This window comes from Perca flavescens, chromosome 23 (genome assembly GCF_004354835.1).
Source record: "Perca flavescens isolate YP-PL-M2 chromosome 23, PFLA_1.0, whole genome shotgun sequence".
Taxonomy (NCBI): domain Eukaryota; kingdom Metazoa; phylum Chordata; class Actinopteri; order Perciformes; family Percidae; genus Perca; species Perca flavescens.
The window spans coordinates 25,686,928-25,706,625 of NC_041353.1; the positions used below are offsets into that span (position 1 = coordinate 25,686,928).

Consider the following 19,698-nt stretch of genomic DNA (forward strand, 5'->3'; position numbering starts at 1 on the left):
ACCGTAGCTTTCTTCTCACGATAACACGCCACTTGGCGATAAAACACAAAGTGGCGTGTATGTTTATGTCCGCTGTATACAGCGTAGACATACACGCGGATAGCTCAAAATGCGTACAGATAACACGGCACTTGGGTTAAGAAAGTGGGCATGTATGTTTACGCGAAGTCATGATGTCACGTTGCAGACAACCAAATTATATGGGCTTTAGCCCACACTGATATTAGCTCTGTCATGTTTAAATCTAAGCAGTGGAGACATTGGCACTCCTGTTTGTATTTTACAGGTGAAGGTTGCTGACCTTCTATAACCTTTGATTTAAATGAATTTTACTATATATTTATTGCTATCTTTTGTATTTATTGTCTATTTTCTGTACTATGTACCTTCCATTGTGTCCTGAATAAAGTCATTATTATTTTTATTATTAATCCATCCAACTGAGCACAGCACAGAGAATCGAGCTCTGGGCAAACCAAGACTATGCCACTTGTACAAGCAAGAACACAGGCACAAACACAGACAGACAAACCCCACTACTTGCTAGATACCCACTTTTTTCTTTGAAACAAGGAGTGTTCTTCTGTGTGTATGTCCTTAGGAAGGTACTGGATTCTGTTGGTGTGTATAGGTTGTAAACAGTGAGATGAATGAAGGGTGTTTGTAGCTCTCACTCCTCTTATCGATGTGTTTATCTGCTTTAGGTCAGAGCTGAACGCTGTCCTGGTGAGTCGAGATTTAGCAGAGTTTTCGAGACGTTTGTAGCTCTTGCTTGTTATCAACAATAACAAGCTAAATTAAAGCTGCAAGCAGTGATGGACGGGCCCTCGCGACTCTGAGTGTCGGGGTTACTGGCGGACGCTGCTCCTTGCGACCGTGCAGACGCCGCAAATCTTCACCAATGAAAAGGGAACTCTCTGCTGAGTTCAACAATACCTCACACAAGACTTTACGTCATACAGTTCATTAGCTGTGAAAAGTGCCGTTGCTTAAACATAGGGGTCTGGCCGAACCATCCCCAATTAAAAAGGAACTCTCTGCTGAGTTCAATGATACCTCACACAATACTCTACCTTAGATGGGTCAGCATTTATTAAAAGGGGCGCGGCTTAAACATAGGGGGCGGGCCAAACCATCAACAATGAAGAAGGAAGTCTGCTGAAGTCTACCTCACACAAGGGGTCTACATCAAACGGGTCATTAGTTATAAAAGGGGGTGGGTCAAACCATCACCAATTAAAAAGGAACTCTCAGCTGAGTTCAATGATACCTCACACAAGACTCTACCTTCAACGGTTCAAATGTTATGAAAGGGGGGCGTGGCCTGAGTAAGTGGGCGTGGTTAAAGTAAAGGGGGCAGCTCAGTATCCCATGTACACCACACATTCTAAGTTTCATTTAAATCGGATGATGTTTGTCATATAAGGCAGATTTCCTGTTGCCAGCGGGGGGCGCTATGACCAAAAGTCAATTTTAGCCTGTAGGTGTCCTCAGGCCTGGACCCTTGTCAATCGTGAGAAATTTTGGGCAGATACGACAACGTACACTCAAGTTACAACAACTTCTTTGTTCATCGCTAATCACTCAAAATGTCCGCCCCGCCCACTCCGTCTGACGAAAAGTTTTTCTTTTAATAACTTTTCATCGTTAAGGTGTTGGGATGGTACAGACCAAGTTTGAAGTCCATCGGATGAAATCTCTAGGATGAGTTCGTTAAAGTATAGCACCTTGACTTTTAGGCCTACTTCCTGTTGTCACTAGGGGGCGCTATGACTTTAAGTAAATATCGGCCTTTATTTGTCCTCAGGGTTGGACTCTTATGAATCCTGAAAAGTTTCGAGGTAATCGGACAACGTACACTCGAGTTACACCCACTTCCTGTTTTGATGGCGAAACGCAGAAAAAGGCCGCCCTGCCACAGCCACGCCCTATGACGAAAAGTTTTTCTTCTAATAACTTTTGATTTTAAGATGGCACCGACCAAATTTGAAGTTGATCGGATGAAATCTCTAGGAGGAGTTCGTTAAAGTACGACATGTGGAAATGGCCAAAATCGCACAAATTTCAAACTTTGAAATCAAAATGGCGGACTTCCTGTTGGGTTTAGGATATGGCTCTAATGACGTTTTTTGTTTATCTTGATATGCTACATATGTGTACCAAGTTTCGTGAGTCTACGTTAAATGCGCTGCAGGGGCTAAATTTCTTTAACTTTCTAGGGGGCGCTAGCGAGCCACTTTTGTGCGCCTATTCCCGAAACCCTTAAAATCCGTACATTTTCACCAGACTTGATGCGACCGCCAAATTTGGTGAGTTTTTGAATATGTTAAGGCCCTCAATAAGGCGATTAATTTGCAGAAAATAATTCCTTCAGTTTCAATAGGGCCTTCGCCACTGTCGGCGCTCGGGCCCTAATTACTTTTCTCTAGCTTATTAACAGCCAAGATGAGGCATCTTCTCACTGATCAAGTTAGTTTCACATTGGTTATTGCAGGGATATGCCCCATTCCTATTCATTATCATTGCAGGCATTATGGAAATATAAATACATATCCAACCCAAAACTAATTTTACCCTGTTGGACTTTGGACTTAGCCTACATTTTTATTTCAGTTTTTCAAAGATAGGCTAAATATTTAAATGTGTTAATAAGCTAGAGAAAAGTAATTTCGCTTGTTATTTTTTATTCAGATTTTAGATTATGGGAGGTGAGCCACAAAAGCCTATATGGTCAGAACAATGGGATGTCAAAGCAGAGGGTTTATTTTTCACCCACACAGCGATACACTGGTAAGAGCCAATGAGGTTTAACAATGTATCAGCTAATTTAATTATCTCACGTTACTGTAGTGTGTCAACAGTTAACTTCATTTAATATTTATATATTCCACCAAAACAAGTTCCTTCCTGAGACTATTTAGCAGAGCCACTGTCACTGCGTCTGGAGCTTAGCGCCACCCAAGACCATTGTGATTGGTTTAAGGAAAGAAAACAACCCAGAACGCTTTTTCTAGTATCCCAGAATGCATCTGTGGTGTGGCCAGAGCTTACTTTGCAGGTCTGGCAATCTGAGATTATCATTACGATGATGAAATCATTAAGTGTATCTTCACAGTAAATTGCCCTAAATCTTCTTTATTAGCTTATTTACTCGTAATATTACTGACATGACTCACATATTGATTTTTTGTGTTCATCTCCCCTTATGTTCTGTTGTATTTTGATCATTTTAAGCACATGACAAATTGCCAATACACCTCCATGATATTACCGGATGTAGCTGCAGAGGGAATTAATATAGGACTAAATTGAGTCATGCATTTTATTTGCTTGTATCTATTTCCTGACTGCTCTGTGGCCAGTAGCCAACACTTATGCATAACATGGAAGATCATTAAAGAGACCATTACGTCTCTGTTTCTCTGTGAGACAGTGGACGAGAAACATATTTTCTTTCATGAATTGAGCAAACGACTGATCTGCTCCATTATATATTTCTCTCTCTTTTCCCTGCTCTGCACCTTAGCTCAATCTGCCTCTCTCGCTTTTTATCTCCTCAAGCTTTGTGCCTACTAGGACATCCAATCTTTTTTTTTTTATTATTTCCTGTCTGCTGTCAGGTGAAGGCCGTCTCTGTGGCAGAGAGGAGGGGAACAGAAAATGATGAAGATGAGACCCACAGCAGCAACCACTCGCTTTATGTTTCGCTGGGACTCATCCAGCTCTGTTCTAACCTCATTGGGGACATTGTTAGAGAGCACAAAGGAGGAAAAGGCACATATAACAGACATAGAAGAAGAGGCTGGTACCAGAATATTCATTACCATTCTCCACAGAGAAATAAAATATTCCATTATAATTTGTTGTTTGTGAGAAAATGCCAATCATACATGTGTTATTGTTTCCTCTTAAGCTGAAAGTCTGCTTCTATGGTGTTGTAAATTGGAATATATTGTACGCAGAGAAGTGTGTTATGGGTAACCGTTGGTCGAAGAGACTCACCGATCTGGCTGATTTGACCTAAAAGCAAACTTATTGCTTGAACCACCACCATCCATGGTCAAACATTTTAGCAAAATACTACCACAGGTAATCTTCTAGCAGAGCATAGAAAATTAAATTCACATTTTTTTTCACAGATGGTTAAAATAAACAAATGTAGTGGTATGTTTCTGGGTTTCCTCTGTTTTCTGTGCTTTTTGGTTTGCTAAACGTGGCACTGCTAATCAAGCTATGCATCAATTCCAGCATGAAGACTATACTTTTGCATGCTTAGGTCTTCTTTATTTCTTAAGCATCTGCATTCAATCCTCTCCCATATGTTCAATCAGTATATTATAATACATAAACAACATAATATTTAACAGTTGTTATGTAAAGCAGCAACAAAGTCAACAATTCTTATGAAGAAAGATCAGTTTGTCGGCTGCAAGATCTCGCTGGGCTGATTGCATCTCCAGCAGTAGAGAAAACCCTCTCACTGGGCGTAGGGGAGGCCTGTACACAGGTATGAGAGGGTTAGGGCTGACAGCAAAGGATACATGTCTCTCCTATTCCACCAACAGAGAGCATGGGTGTACAGATGGCACAGTCCCGAGCATGTTGATCACCTCTTACCAACTGAGCTATCTGGGCGCCCATATTGATACAATTATAGAAGAAACCCACATGCCAGGGCCGGATGTACGTTTGCTTACATGCTGCCAAGGGAAGCATAATTCAAGCCTTAATCTGTATCCATGATTGTAATAGTGGCCATGCTACAGATGTGTTCCTTTTTAGCATTGTTGCTAATCACACTGTCTTCTAAGAAATGTGTTTATATGCTACTAATTTGCAAGAGCAAATTGTGTTCTACAATCAACATAAAACCAAACTTAATTTGGTCATTCTTGGCTATTTTGGCACTATCAGCCCCTACAGTAATATTATAGAGATAATCCATGGATTTCTCATTAAGCTGCAGCTGCATGATGCTGTAATAACTATTCTAATTATCTGCTAATCGCTAATGCGAGTGTCAACATACTGGAACTAGCAGAGAATGTGTAATTATATCTGCTAAATATGGATGATTACCACATCAGAATTTGACACATTATTATGTAATGATCATGAGAAGAAAAGTTTGAATAATGTTGAGATCACAAAACTGTTATCTTGTGATCCTGACCAATCAAATCCTCTGCTATACTGAACTGAGCTGCCATGTAAGGAGCTGGCCTGCCATCAGGAGCAACTTGGGGTTCAGTGTCTTCAATAGGGCACAGGAGGACACCCTTGTGGTTGATTTTTAAATTTACCAGCCAATCAGATTTTCCACTAGCCAAGTTGGACTTCTTTTCCCCTATTCTTCATCTTCATTGTCACGTCTCTGCAGCCTTCTTCTTTTGCTTGTCTGATTTCTTAACTCCCGAAAAATATCTCCACGTTTGTTTTTTTTCACCCCCTACAAACTTTTCTTTGATTTCAGCTCCTTTTGTTTGTTTCGCGCCGTTTCCGTCTTCTCCGTTTCAGCGTAGCTCGGAACCAATACCACACACACTAGACACGTAGCCAACAGTTGTAAGACACGTCACGACAAAGTGTTCATGGGAAATGGAGGATTATTACGACAAGCAGTGTTGCCAGATAAAGATTACGTTTCCAAGCCAAACACACATAAAACCGGACAAATTTCTTAGCGGCAGAAAAAAAAAGTTTTCTGGAGTCTGCCAATTCAAACAGAAGCATTTATATTTTCTTGTTTTATTCATCACCTACCAAATTGGCTAGTAACTTTGCAATGTTACCTGCCAAAGGTAATTTTTACCCACATTTGGCCGGTTGGTGGTGTCAATGTAAAGCCGTTACAGTCGTATATATATATATATATATATATATATATATATATATATATATATATATATATATATATATATATATATATATATATATATATATATATATATATATATATATATATATATATATATATATATATATATATATATATATATATATATATATATTTATGCAGTATATTCCCAATACTTTGGAGAATCATTTTCAGGTGTCAAAAGTCTTGTTAAATATAGTCCTTTGTGAGGTTTTAATACACATTTATTTTTGTCTTTATGGTCATAACTATTTATACCTCCATTGTAGTGCAGCATACGTATTCTGAAAGGCCAGGTTGTGCTGAAAAAAAGGTGTCCATGACTTGTGTCCATGATTTTGCACTACATGGTTGATGTTTTATATCCCTTATTACAAACTGACTAAAATAAAAAGAAATAGGCTTAGACTTAAGAGGGATAACAAAAATGTTGCATCTAACTTAATTTAACACTGATTTGAGAATGACCCAATGGAAACTCATCTATAGCTTCTCTTTTGTCATGTAAATGTATTTTGCCCATTAGGCTGCTAGGCTGTATCATGGGAATAGCCAAAAATGTATTTTGACTGGATAGGTGGAACCTTGTGTGTACAGTAACAGATTAGGATTACATCTTGTACAGTATGCAATGCTGCTTTGGGACTCTTCACTACATACAGATTTATTCACAAGCCTTTGTGACTTCTGATGGCAGAAAAGAGAACAGCAAGTTGGATTTGTTTTAAAGCTCGAGGATACCGCCTGCTTCTGCGGCAATCATGTGGGGGATCAGAATCCAAGCTGCAGTGTTACCTCTGGAAAAACTCCAGTACAAAGGGGGGGGACAATCTATGCAATCCAAACCTGTTTTAATTTGGGATTTTTATTTATCATGGCTGATAGAAGGGGCTGCTGCAGCATCCTTACTCGCACATCCATGATTACGATGACTTACGAAGATTTTTTTATTAGTTTATGTATTTTTTTGGCATTTTAGGCCTTTATTTGATAGGACTGTTTTTCAGGCATGTTAGAATGGCCGCATAGCGGTTGGATAATGACAGCAGGAGACTTGAGGCAGAGGTACGGTGCAGATCAACAGGTGTTTATTGCCCCAGCAATAAACACATAACTTGGAAGCCATAAGCGCATCCAACAAAACTGACTACCACAGGCAACATGTGGTCCAGACAGCAGCCGTGCTAGATGGTAAACTGGCAGCCTTTTATAGCCTGCCACTGACCTTATCAACCCTCCCATAGTGCCAGGTAAATCTGAAATATACTCAATTCAAACACTTATACACAAAACAACAACCACATCAAACACATTTTGACTAATCTACTCTTATCTCAATTTACTTGCATTTGTTACCTAATACAATCACACATAGTTAGTTTAGCAAGTACAGTCAATTAAAGTACTCCAACACCCCTCCGCGACCTGAAACATGGTATCTCCCGGAACCTTTAAACTGGGGCTCGATACGCTGGGGATTCTTTTAGCCTGAGGACTCTGGAGAGGAGACACAACAGAGGTGAGTTACTTAAACCCCAACTTTCTATTGTACAAACCGCAACAGTTAACCTGCATTCAATTAATCAGGCAACTACTATACTGCACATGTTTAGGTAACCAAACTAGCAAACTGAGCACATGTGTTTCTCTTGACAGGGCTGGCCTCCAATCACCACCAGCTGCAACCTTCACAAAACATGACCGTTAATATTTTCCAATAAACATTTAAAACTTGTGCCTCCTTTTATTTACCTGTAACCTAATGAGCTACAGTGTACTAATGCTAAAATATTAGTGATGAAGAGCACCTTCATTACAAGGCACTAAAGGGGAGAGAGAGGGGGAATGACATGCAACAAAGGGCAGCAGGTTGAAATTGAACCTACGGCCGGTGGGGCAAGGACTGAGCCTCTGAATATGGAGCACGCTCTACCAAGTGAGCTACCCAGGCACCCCGTAACTCTAAATCATAATCCGACTACTTTGGTGCTTTGGCTCTCTGTCATTGCGCATGCCCAATAAAGGACAGGAGCCAATGTTATTACACTAACATGTTGGCCCAGCATAGATTGATTGATGGATTATATGATTATGTGTCAATGAGTTGCATCAAAATGTAAATCCTTTTTGATGCTGAGAAAAAGGAGGCTTTGAAGTAATAACAAACTTGTTTCCTCTCTAGATATTAGCTTTTGTAAAATCGATACACTTGGAATGGAGACTGCAGATGTGTGTGTGTGTGTGTGTGTGTGTGTGTGTGTGTTTCAGCATAGTGATACAAGATATTCTTCTAAGCACTAATATACAGGACACAATGCCTTGATAATCTCCTGCACAAGCATGCAGCTCGCGCTGAATGTTGAATATCATAATCGCAGCAAGATGACTTTGATTTCACGGCCCATTGAGTGACTATGTGCACATGGCGCTGTTTGGACAGCCGCCACGGCTCAGTGGGCGAACACGCTCGGCTTTGCCTCCTGCCACATGGCAAAGCAACAGGGTACAATTAGAGGGAACCCATTCATAGCTAGCCTCTGATACATTGGTTTTCTTTTTGATGGAGGATGTGGCCGAATCATCCTACATCACGTGTGTGTGTGTGTGTGTCTGGTTTTGTATTACTGTAATATATGAAAGAGCACCTGTAGGCTGGCAAACATGTTCTGTGTGCTGCAAATGGCTGCACACTGAGTTCTGTCTGCACTTTCATCCACAACTTTTCATATTAGCAAAGGCTTCTCATTAGTAAATATAGATTTTAGGAGAATTTGCACTCCTCTGTGTTGAAACCATTGACAGAGTTCAGTCAGTGGGCCTCTTATTCTTGTCTCTGGCTTCCTTCCAGGGTCTGAATGGGTAAAGACGTCCAGAGTAATAGGTAATGGAATTTTAGCAGACCATTTTATGGCTTAGGACTGCTGAGGGTGAAGTGTTGAAGCACGAGCATTATTAGGCAGGAGGGCTTAATGGAGGGAATGAGAGGAGAGCCACTCGCTGACTTTACTCAATGATTTCTCTTTGAGAGGTAATTTCCCATTGCTTTCTGTGCCAGGAGGCCTTCAGAGCCCAGTCTCCACTTACTGCAACGTTTAATGTCGCTAACTTACACTCACACACAGCCATGTGGCTCTGCAGTGCATGAGTGGTGCTTTCACATTCATTAGAAACTTTTAATTGAATTTAGAAGTCAGTGTAGTTTCTGATTTAATTTAGACATCTACTCTACATTAAAATGTAGATCAGATTTAAATATTAGAGAGATTTACTTTAGCTTAAGGACATTTAAGGATGAAAAAACATCTGCCGCCTGGCCCAGACACCTTTCCCTTGCCTATTTTTAATTGAGTGGCATTTTCTGAACAGAGAGATAGAGAAAAAGTTAAAGCTTTAAAATATCAGGACTCAAAAAAGCTTTGTTCCATATAAAGGTCAACGGTTACCAAATGGTATTTTAGCATTAAGAACTTGCTAAAACTGGAAATGTATGACTACTAATAAAACTGGTGGGACATTTTTGCACTGGCTGCAACCCATTCAGATGTAAAAGTGGCTGTTGATATATGGAGGAATGTAGCACAACATGCAGTCACATTTATTCATTATTTCTTTTGCTTTATGATGCAATGTTTGCCAGTTTCCTACAAATTGTATACTCCCAAAACCAGTTTGTCTTGGGAAAATATGTCAAATCTCCTGCACACATTCTTGCTCACTGCTGGCATTTCTGACATGTCTCCATAACATTCATCTACTATATGAACAAGCATCACCAGTTTGTTATACCCGTGGTTCCCAAAGTGGGTACCACAAAAAAAAATGTGGAATTTACATAAAGTTGTTTTTACCTTTAGGCAGGTTCAGCTTCTCTCTGACACACTTGTCACACAGACAAGATGTGCAGATATGGATCTCTTAACACACAGGATTTACATTCCTTACAAATTGCATGTCTCATTAGCACGACTAAAGCAGTGCTTTTCTTTCTTGTGGATTGTTTACTACCTGATAGCTGGATTTATCTCCTCCTGGCCACACACACAGAGTGGATGAACCGCTGTGCTGACAAACTGCAGTTTGTTCAAACATGGTTCTTAATCAGCAGGCTACAGCCCTCCTGTTTTAAAACAGAGACTCCATGCTACGGGGCTATTGAGGACAAGTAGTAACACACACGCACACACACACACGCGCAGCTATTCTTTTTGTAAGTGATAGTAGGGACTAGATGGGTTAGATCAATAACTGCATTACATTGTTCCCTGCTTGTCCAAGAACATAATGAGAAACTTATCTCAATTATGCTGCTGTATTCCTGCTGAAGTAAACACACTTGTCACACCATAAGAGAACGGATGATGCTAGGGAATAATAATGTTTAGGATGTTGTAGGGTGCTGCCGTCCTTCTTGTCTTTTCACTCATATACGCATAAGCCTTTTTAGGCTTAATCAGTCATGATTAAAGAAGCCATTACAAAAGCTGCGTGGGGGGCTGGACTGGAATTCATGAGGAGGTTGCTGTTCACCACTGAAGAACTGCATCCAAAAACCCAACTAACAGATGGCGAAGTTGCAAATATCTGGAAAATTGAGAGCTGGGGATTCCAAATTGCTACACCACATCTTTAAAGGATTTCAATAAGCCACCAAGATACAAATTTCCCTCCAAAAAAGGGAAGATACCTAACTTTGGATTTCACCAAATACTTGTTATGCATTTAGATATGGATCCAGTTCAAACAACCGGGCCAATTTTGTCCTAACTACTTTTAAGTCAGCGAATATTGGGGCACCCTGCTAGCTCACCTGGTTAAATGTGCGTCCTATGTACAAAGGCTTCAGGTACATAGCTCCAGCTGTCACGTAGTAAACAATCCACATGAAAGAAGAGCACTGCTTTAGTCGTGGTAATGACACATAGGCTACAGTTTGTAAGGAATGTAACTCCTGTGTGTGTGTGTGTGTGTGTGTGTGTGTGTGTGTGTGTGTGTGTGTGTGTGTGTGTGATCTCTGGTATCCTTGTAAGAACCAGTTTAAGTTTGAGTCAGGATTAAGAAATGCAGTCATCATTCTATATCTGCACATCTGAATATGCGACAAGCGAGTCGGAGAGAAAGTTGAACTTGCCTAAGGGTTAAAACAACACACATGCACACAGTGGTACCCGCTTTGGAAAGCACAGCTATAAGAAACTGGTGATGCTTGTTCATATAGCTAATGAAGGTCATGGATAGCCTGACGTGGTCATACTCAGATTCTAGTCAGAATGCGAACTTCCCGACCTCGAATTTTGTGGGCGGGGCTAAGTTCGGCTGGCATCCAGGCTAGGTCATGGAGACATAATGTCAGTAATACCAGCAGTGAGCAAGAATGTGTGCAGGAGATTTTACATATTTTTCCAACACAAACTGGTTTTGGAAGTATACAATTTGTAGGAAACTGGCAAACCTTGCTTCATCATAAATACTGAATAAATGTTGTGAGTGCATGTTGTGCTACATCCACCCGTATATCAACAGTCACTTTTATATCTAAATGGGTTGCAGCCAGTCAAGCTTCAATTCCTCCTTTGCTGCATATCATTGCCCCGCTCTCTCCACTTTCATGTATTCAGCTGTCATGCTTTTAAGTTACTTTGCTTGTGTTAGCTTAGATTGTGAGCAAACTACTAACCCAGATTAACATACATTCTAATGCATCATTATGTAGATTGAAAACCAATTGGGTAAAGGATATCTGGGGAGTATGGAGTAAATATCATTTTGTGAAGTTAGGGTTCTTTCTCAACCAGTTTGGCCAGAATTATAGCAATTCTCTGGAGTTGACAAATATTGTTGATCCAACAGGTGTTCAGGGTGTTTCCATTCACCTGGCATGCAACATTGCTGCTCATGACCCTGAAGCCCATGTTCTGTTTTCAAGATACGGCTTGGGAGACTTAGTGGGTGTCAGGGGCAGATTATTTTCCACCTACAGGATGCATGAGGCCACCAAGTTCCAACACACACACACACACACACACACACACACACACACACACACACACACCTCAACCGCCTGGATGTCAGCCAAGCCCTGCTGGACGTGCTGCGAAAGGAGGGGAAGTTGACATTTTACAGCTCTATGTTGACTGCCCACATGCCCAAATCCAAATGCTCTTCAAGCACCCGTAAGTAGAGTGATTGTGACATGTGGGTTGTCACACCCCCAACTTCTACCACACCATCTCAAGGTTAAGTCTTACTTAAGGCACATGAGAGACGTGAGAGAGTAGCTGGTGTGTCAGCTTCGCTGCCGGATTGAGAAAGTGGTCAAGTTTGACGGAGAAATTCCCTTACCATCTTCATATTTTAATCTCGAAGCCCTCCAGTACCTCCTGGCAGACCATGCCCTCATTGTACCTTTTTAGGACACCTATATAGCCTATAGAATATATTTTCAGGGAGGGCCATTGAGAGCAAGCTCTCTTTTCCAATAATGCCCTGATTACAGCACAAATAAAAGGAAATAAAAACAATCTCAAAAGAATTACAGTACAAATAAATAATCTGATCATAAAACAATACCCAAATTACAATACCGGTATGTAAATTAAACAAAAACAAGTGAGAATCACTGGTGTCGTTGAATAAGAGGGCTATTAAAAACAAGCGCAATCCCCGCGCACATTTTCAAGCATGATCGCACTGCTTGCTCTTGAGGGAATTACTGTAATTGTTGGAATTGTTGGGGCTTTGTAAATTATAGAGTGTGGTCTAGACCTACTCTATCTGTAAAGTGTCTCGAGATAACCTATGTTATGATTTGATACTATAAATAAAATTGAATTGAATTGATCTTGAACGTCCCAATGGAAACAAGTTGTTCTAATTTGAGAGAATCCCGAAGCCGGTTCCATCTGTCAGGAGCGTAAAAGTTAAAAGCACTTTTCCCTAATTTACAATTGATGCGTGGCGTGATCAGTCTAATGTGTGTCTTTGAGCGTGTCTGATATGCTGTGTTAAATTTAGCAGCAAAGACAGATACAGGGGGATCCTGCCACATAAAGCCTTGTAAATAAATATTAAACAATGACGCTTGGTGAGAGAGGGCCAGCACATTTTTTGATACAAAATACAATGATGGGTGAGAAACCCATCACCAGTAATAAAACGCAGAGCGCTGTGATGTACCGCATCAAGCAGCTTCAACTTGGCAGATGTAGCATGCATGTAAAGAATGTCCCCATAATCAAAAACAGGCATTATGATCGCACCACAGTTTTCCTACTAAAAATTGAAAAACAAGACGTATTTCTGTACAGAAAACCAATTTTCCTCCTCAGTTTTTTTGGTTAGATGTTCCACATGGGTCTGAAATGAGAGTTCATTGTCAAGCCAAATACCAAGGTATTTATATGAATCTACAATTTCAATTTGCCTGCCATAAAGTGTATGAATACTTGGAAAGGGGTCCAAGCCAGGGAACCTAGATAACATAATCCATCTTGTCTCGTCAGGATTCAATCTGATAAAGAGCACTTTGGGCGTATTTCTTAGAAATGAACAATCATGGAAGGCATTCCAGTCTAAACTTGCTCTGGAAGAACTGTTCCATGGCCGCCCCCTGTCCCCCACTGGACTTCCAGCTAGAACTTCGTTATTCAAAATGTTTGTAATTAGCAAGGTTTATTCTCACATATGCCATTTGACTCATGAGCGTCTCACGAGCAAAGTGGGAGGAAGAGCCCTAATTTACAATAAGCGAGATACATAATTACTGTACACACTAGCTACATTTAGTAACGATACCTGAAAAATGGTGATAGTGTGACATTGCATTGATTATGCATTGACAAAACAGACCTGCACATTTAACTCGCTCCCCGGCCTTCGTGACAGTGTTACTCCTGCCTGAAATGAATGAGTTTTCTTGTTTCTATGTCCGTCGCTGTTGAATGAGACATATTTCATACATATACACAAGGGCACAAGCCGTTGACACATTTTACAAACATAACTTCCATATAATGACTTGAAATATTTAGTTTGTCCTGTATTGGTGACAGTTTGGTTCAAATGAGCAGCAGGATATAAAATGTGTCAGTTAGGTGAATGTTTTGTTACCATCGTAGTGTTAATTGAAGTAGGGTAGCTCATTCAGTCAGGTGGAAAATACCAGAATGGCCTATCTCTGTAAATGTAGTAAATCGTAGAGATATTCCGATATCGATCCCTGTATCGAAAAAGCTTCTGATTCTGCCTAAAATGCCAGTATCGGTATCGGTAAGTACCGGAGTTTATGCACCGATCTGATACCACGTAATTTAGACCAGAAGAAAATGTACTTTAAAGTATGTATTTATGTTCTTTTTCCGTTGTGACTGTCAAACTGGATAATAAAAGAAGGCATTCATTGTTTGTCCTTGTTCATGTTTCAATGCATATGCAATCATATCACATTCATAGAGAAATAGTAGTATACTGCTGTTAAAACATAATAAAATATATGATACACTGGTATCGGATCGGTACTCAGTATCGGTAATACGCAGAGCATCGGAATCAGTATCGGGAAGGAAAAGTTGGTTTCAGAACATCTCTAGTTAAAACTCAGGTAGATAATTCTGTCAAGTTGAAATATGTATATACAAATAATAAATAAATGTAGTTTAAAGTAGGGTAGCTCATTCTGTCAGGTGGAAAATATCAGTACAAACCCCAATTCCAATGAAGTTGGGACGTTGTGTTAAATGTAAATAAAAACAGAATACAATGATTGGCAAATCTTTTCCAACCTATACAGGGTTCAACGCTAACTTTTTAAAGTGGTTGTCGGCTTGGCAACCAGGCATAAGCTTTTGTTTGCCGAAATTAATAGTACGTTTGCCATGTTTTAAACTGCCTATATTTGGAACAATTAATTTCTTATGTAACTATACCACACATTTTAATAATAAAAACAATGAGAGAATGGCTTGTGATATAATTTCCCATCCCTCTCAAATAGGGGGGCAACGGATCACAAAATTCATAGATCAGATCACTGTTTTCAGTCAATTTTTGGATCAGCACAAAAAAGGGGGGGATTTAAATGATTATTAATAATGTAATAACAATACATTTTAACAATAATTACCTCTTTCACCAGTAAATTGCTGTTAAAAGACAAAAACAGTAAAGTTCATTCAAACTTATTTTGCAATAAGTTTGAATGCACCACAAAGTTTACCAGTTTACCAGCAAATGCAACATTTAGTCCCGTCTGTGTTTTTCAGACAACAGCAGTGACCATAGAGCTAGTTTGTGTATTTTAGCTCATAGCTTTAATGGCAGACTGTTGTACATCCTGCTGTTGGAATCCTCTACAGTGAAATACAGACACACTTTACACTGTTTAACTGTCAGCATTTTAACATGTTTAATCCAGTTACTACTGTAGCTAACGGTAGGCTAACGTTACCTGCTGTGTAACGTGTTATTAGTGTTTACTAGCGTCCCATGCGGCAATGTTTCTGACATTTAGACATTTAGGTTTAAGAACAACATTTCTCAACGTACAATTGCAAGGAATTTCATCATCTACAGTCCATAATATAATCAAAAGATCCAGATAATCTGGAGAAATCTCTGCACGTAAGTGGCAAGGCTGCCGGCTTCTCTGGGCCCAAGTCACAGGGTTTATTGTTAAAGGTTTGCTACCTTTTTAGACAGTGGAGGCCCCATGGTGGAGGTGAGCAAGCTATCGATATAAAGGGAGTTTTTTTTAAAGGTAGTTTGCCAATATAGCCTCTTTTAGCCTGGATGACATATTTTACTGTTATTGTCAATAAAAAAATTAAACCATTATATTGTTAATGTTTTGTGCTCTAATGTCAATTATAGGGAGATGATAAGCACCTTAAACCCCCAGTATCAGTCCCCCAGCAGAGACCTGCTGTCAAATACACTTAATCCTGCATGGTATGCAGTAGAAAAAGGAAATCTGAAGAGAAAGTTGCAAGTTGTGGCTGATGTGGCGGTGACTGCTGATGGGTGGACCAGCGTGGCTCAAGACCACTATTTGACCGTTACAGTCCACTATGTGAAAGAAGGTTCCATGAAGGAGAACGTACTCCATACAAGGGCAGTCTACACGTCCCAGATAGGGGAAGTCATAGCAGAAGAAATAGCATTCTGGATGAATTTGAAATAAAGCACAAAGTTGTAGCCATCACTGTAGACAATGCAGCAAACATGGATGTGGCAGTGAAAAGATGAGCATAATAAAGATTGGCTGCTTTGCTCACACACTAAACATTGCTGCTCAAAAACTGTACAATGTGGCTAAACCTATCTTAAATGAAAAGCAGAAACTTCTCGGTAAGTAGAAATCAAAATATGCTAAACTTAACTTGTCTTGATTAAATTGTTTATTAAACCGTTTCCCCAAATGGATAACCAGTTTGACCCATCTGTCTCTCTCTGGAGGCCTTCCAGAACATGCAGTCATCTTGGATGTTAGGAACAGGTGGAATAGCCTCTTTCTAATGAAGCTCAGCATAAATTCTTAAAGGAAGACTTCATATACCTTTTCCATCACTCATAATGATCAGCTGTTTCATGGTACGTCACTTGTCAGTAGTAATCAGTGCAGCTGTGTCGCTGTTAGTTAAACCAATCAGGGTCGGCCATTTGTCACGAGCCTATCACAGCTTGATACCCTGCTTTAAATCTGCTCTTTCTTCCGCAGTTGGCAGTTGTCGTTTCAGGAAATAGAGTGCGTCCCGCCTCCTCCCCTTCTGCCACCGGTGGTCAAGCCCTCGGACCTGGGTTTCGTCTGCGCTTGGCTGTCGATGGTTCCTCTGCTCGTTCACCACCACCAGTGTCTGGACTCCATCAGGGGATTTGTTTGGGTTCGATGGAGTCCAATCTCCAGAGACTTGTACATTTACATGTTTGTCTGTACAATAAATATGTTCATAATTGCAAGGAAGTCTCTCCTGATTGAAATGGTGGCGAGGTTCCTCAAGCAGTTCCCTGCCATCCAGGCAGCTGCCATGGACGCTCGGTTAAAGAGGGCAATGGAGAAGGACAGGTATTTGAATTGGCTTGTTCTAGTATCAGTGCTAAATATCTTTTGTTCAGAAGTTTAATCTTGTTAATAAAACTATGTGGACATTTTTCAGACTGGAGCGAGTTACTGATGATGACTTCAGAAAAGCAGAGGAGTTTGTTAAAGTCATGAAGCTACTGTATACTTCAACACTTTGCATGTCCGCTGAAAGAATTCCAACATTGGGTCAGATTCTGCCCATCTTGGGTAAACTTGAGCATCCCTTCACCACATTTACTCAGAGCATCAAAGAAAAAATCTGGGGTGATCTTTCAAAAAGATACCAAGTATCATAATCCTATTGATTTGTCAATTGTTTTCATAAGGTATACTCAGAAACCTAACTTCTATACTATGTTCTTGTCTTGCAGGATGAGTGCATTCAGCAGTTTTTAGAGGAAAGCAGGGCCTTAGACCCAAGATTTAAGTCAAGAGCAGTGTGGGGCAGAGTAGAGGAGGAGCTGATTAGTAGGGCCACACGTCAGGTGTGTTTAATATTCTTAATACTGGTAATCTTTCTCCTCTTCCATTGTAAATCAAATCAATGTATATAATACCTGTGTTTCCATCAAATATAGAATAAAGGTGAAAGGACCCAGGCCCAGCAGCCCGAAGAAGACAATGAAGAGGCAGTAAGTGAAGATGACTTATCTGATGAAGCTTGTGCAGCGCCAGTAGCAACACAGATAAATATATACGGACATCCTGTTTCTTCCTGCTTCATTTTCAGAAGAAAATGAATATGTACGTTTGAGTCCGGCTACCCAGTAATGTTGCCTTATTTTGTTTTTTTCTTTTCTGTTTGTAGAAGCGGGCAAAGCTTTGTGCCCTTGAGGAGATTTTTGCAGAGGAAGACATGGCGATAGAAGTAAGAGCCAAGAGTATGACCAGCACCTCAGAGAAGATTCAGGAGGAGATACAGCTCTACAGAGGTTTGCGACTTGGTGTTGGAGTATGAAGGACACACTGCCAATGCTATCCAGCTTGGCAACCAGGTACCTCTGTGCCTCATCAACACCCTCAGAGCGTACATTTTCTACTGCTGGGGACACCATTAGCCAGGAGCGGGCCTGTCTGTCTCCAGAAAAAGCCGACATGTTGATCTTTCTGAAGAAAAAGTGCTGAGCGGTTAATCACGAATGCAGTTTGATTTTGCACTAAAGTTTTTTTTTTACATTGCTTTGCATTTTAGTTGGTTCAATATTAGCCTGTACACAATGTCATTTGTTTATTTATTATTTATAATATGTTCATATTGTGGCAAAAAGGTTTCTCTTTTTTTGTTAATTTTGGCCAAGTTAGGATTGATACCAATCCTGAGTATCTGACTGGCGCACCCCCATCCAAAAAGCATAACCAGTTTTATTAATAATGTTACCCTGAGTGAGCAGTGTTACCAGAATTTGTTTTAATTAAGGTGAAAAATAAAAGTTTTGTGTTTAATGTATTTTTGTTGATGTTGAAATGTATTTTAAAACATATGGGATCGAAAAAAGTATCGTTAGGAACCGGTATCGAAACTGAGGTATCGAAATTGGCACCGGATCGAAAGATTTTGAACGATGCCCAGCCCTACCTATAATCCTTCTCATCATCCCAGTCTATCTGACATCAATGTCCACACTTCCGTTTCTCTCATTTTTACTCTCCGAAGACGTAAAAGAGATCAGCTAGGAGTTTCTTTCCCCATCTACATTTTCTGCCTCCAATCCTACATACGAGCCACTGACCAAATACATCAGCTCCAGGTATCCCGCCACAGAATCACTGCAACACCCACTTTTTCTTACAGAAACAGGAAAAATGGCCACTCGATTCTGGTTCCAGAAACATTTACACTAAATCCTCAGTATTTCAGGCATATCCACAGAACGCTACTCAAGCCATTCCCTTTGCATTGGTGCCACGTCCTCAGAAGCCAGACTAGGCATCTCCGATCAAACCATTCAGGTCCTCAGAAGCTGGTCATCTCAGGCATACCGCTCCTACATCTGAAACAATAGAAACGATCTCCGTTAATATCTGATCAATATAATTCAGCCTTTGGGGGTCCATAATATGCTCGAGTGAAAACTCTTCCAAGATTGAACCCCCACATGGAGTCTCTTCCACCTGGTCTTCTGTTCATCCTCCCAGACCAGACTATCAGACGACATCCTTCTTCCATCATCCTCCTTTCCCTCTTCATCCATCTCTTAACATCTAAACATCCTGTATTTTCATTAAACCCTTAACGCTGAGAAACCTGAGGCCATTTTTACAATTACTTTTCCGTCTGGTTTTATTTTCTAAAAAAGCTTGTAAAACAGCAACCTTGTTGTCTATAGTCAATCAATGTACATCATTTTTTTCAGGTAAATTGGGGCTATTAGAATATTTGTGCTGTAGTGAGGTCACTTGAATGTAAAAAAGGTTGTATGACCTTAAAGACAAATAAATAAATAAAACGGAAAATGAATCTCACAGATATTTATTGATATCACACACAGAACAATAAAAGCTAAGCCAATGTCCTGTTTAAATCTGTCTGTCTAAAACTAAAACTGAACCAGCATGTAGCCATGCTGGTTCAGTATGCCTTCAATTTTGAATAAATCCCCAACAGTGTCACCAGCAAAGCACCCCCACACCATCACACCTCCTCCTCCATGCTTCACGGTGGGAACCAGGCATGTAGAATCCATCCGTTCACCTTTTCTGCGTCGCACAAAGACACGGCGGTTGGAACCAAAGATCTCAAATTTGG

General features: G+C 40.2%; 1 long non-coding RNA gene across 1 annotated transcript; it reads left to right on the forward strand.

Annotated features, from left to right (window-relative positions):
* Positions 1-16,779: 16,779 nt before the first annotated feature.
* On the forward strand, positions 16,780-17,794 carry LOC114549873 (uncharacterized). The gene is made up of 5 exons (XR_003691600.1): positions 16,780-16,934; positions 17,026-17,159; positions 17,324-17,437; positions 17,531-17,584; positions 17,761-17,794. It is a non-coding gene; the product is annotated as an uncharacterized LOC114549873 (long non-coding RNA).
* The last annotated feature ends 1,904 nt before the right edge of the window (positions 17,795-19,698 follow it).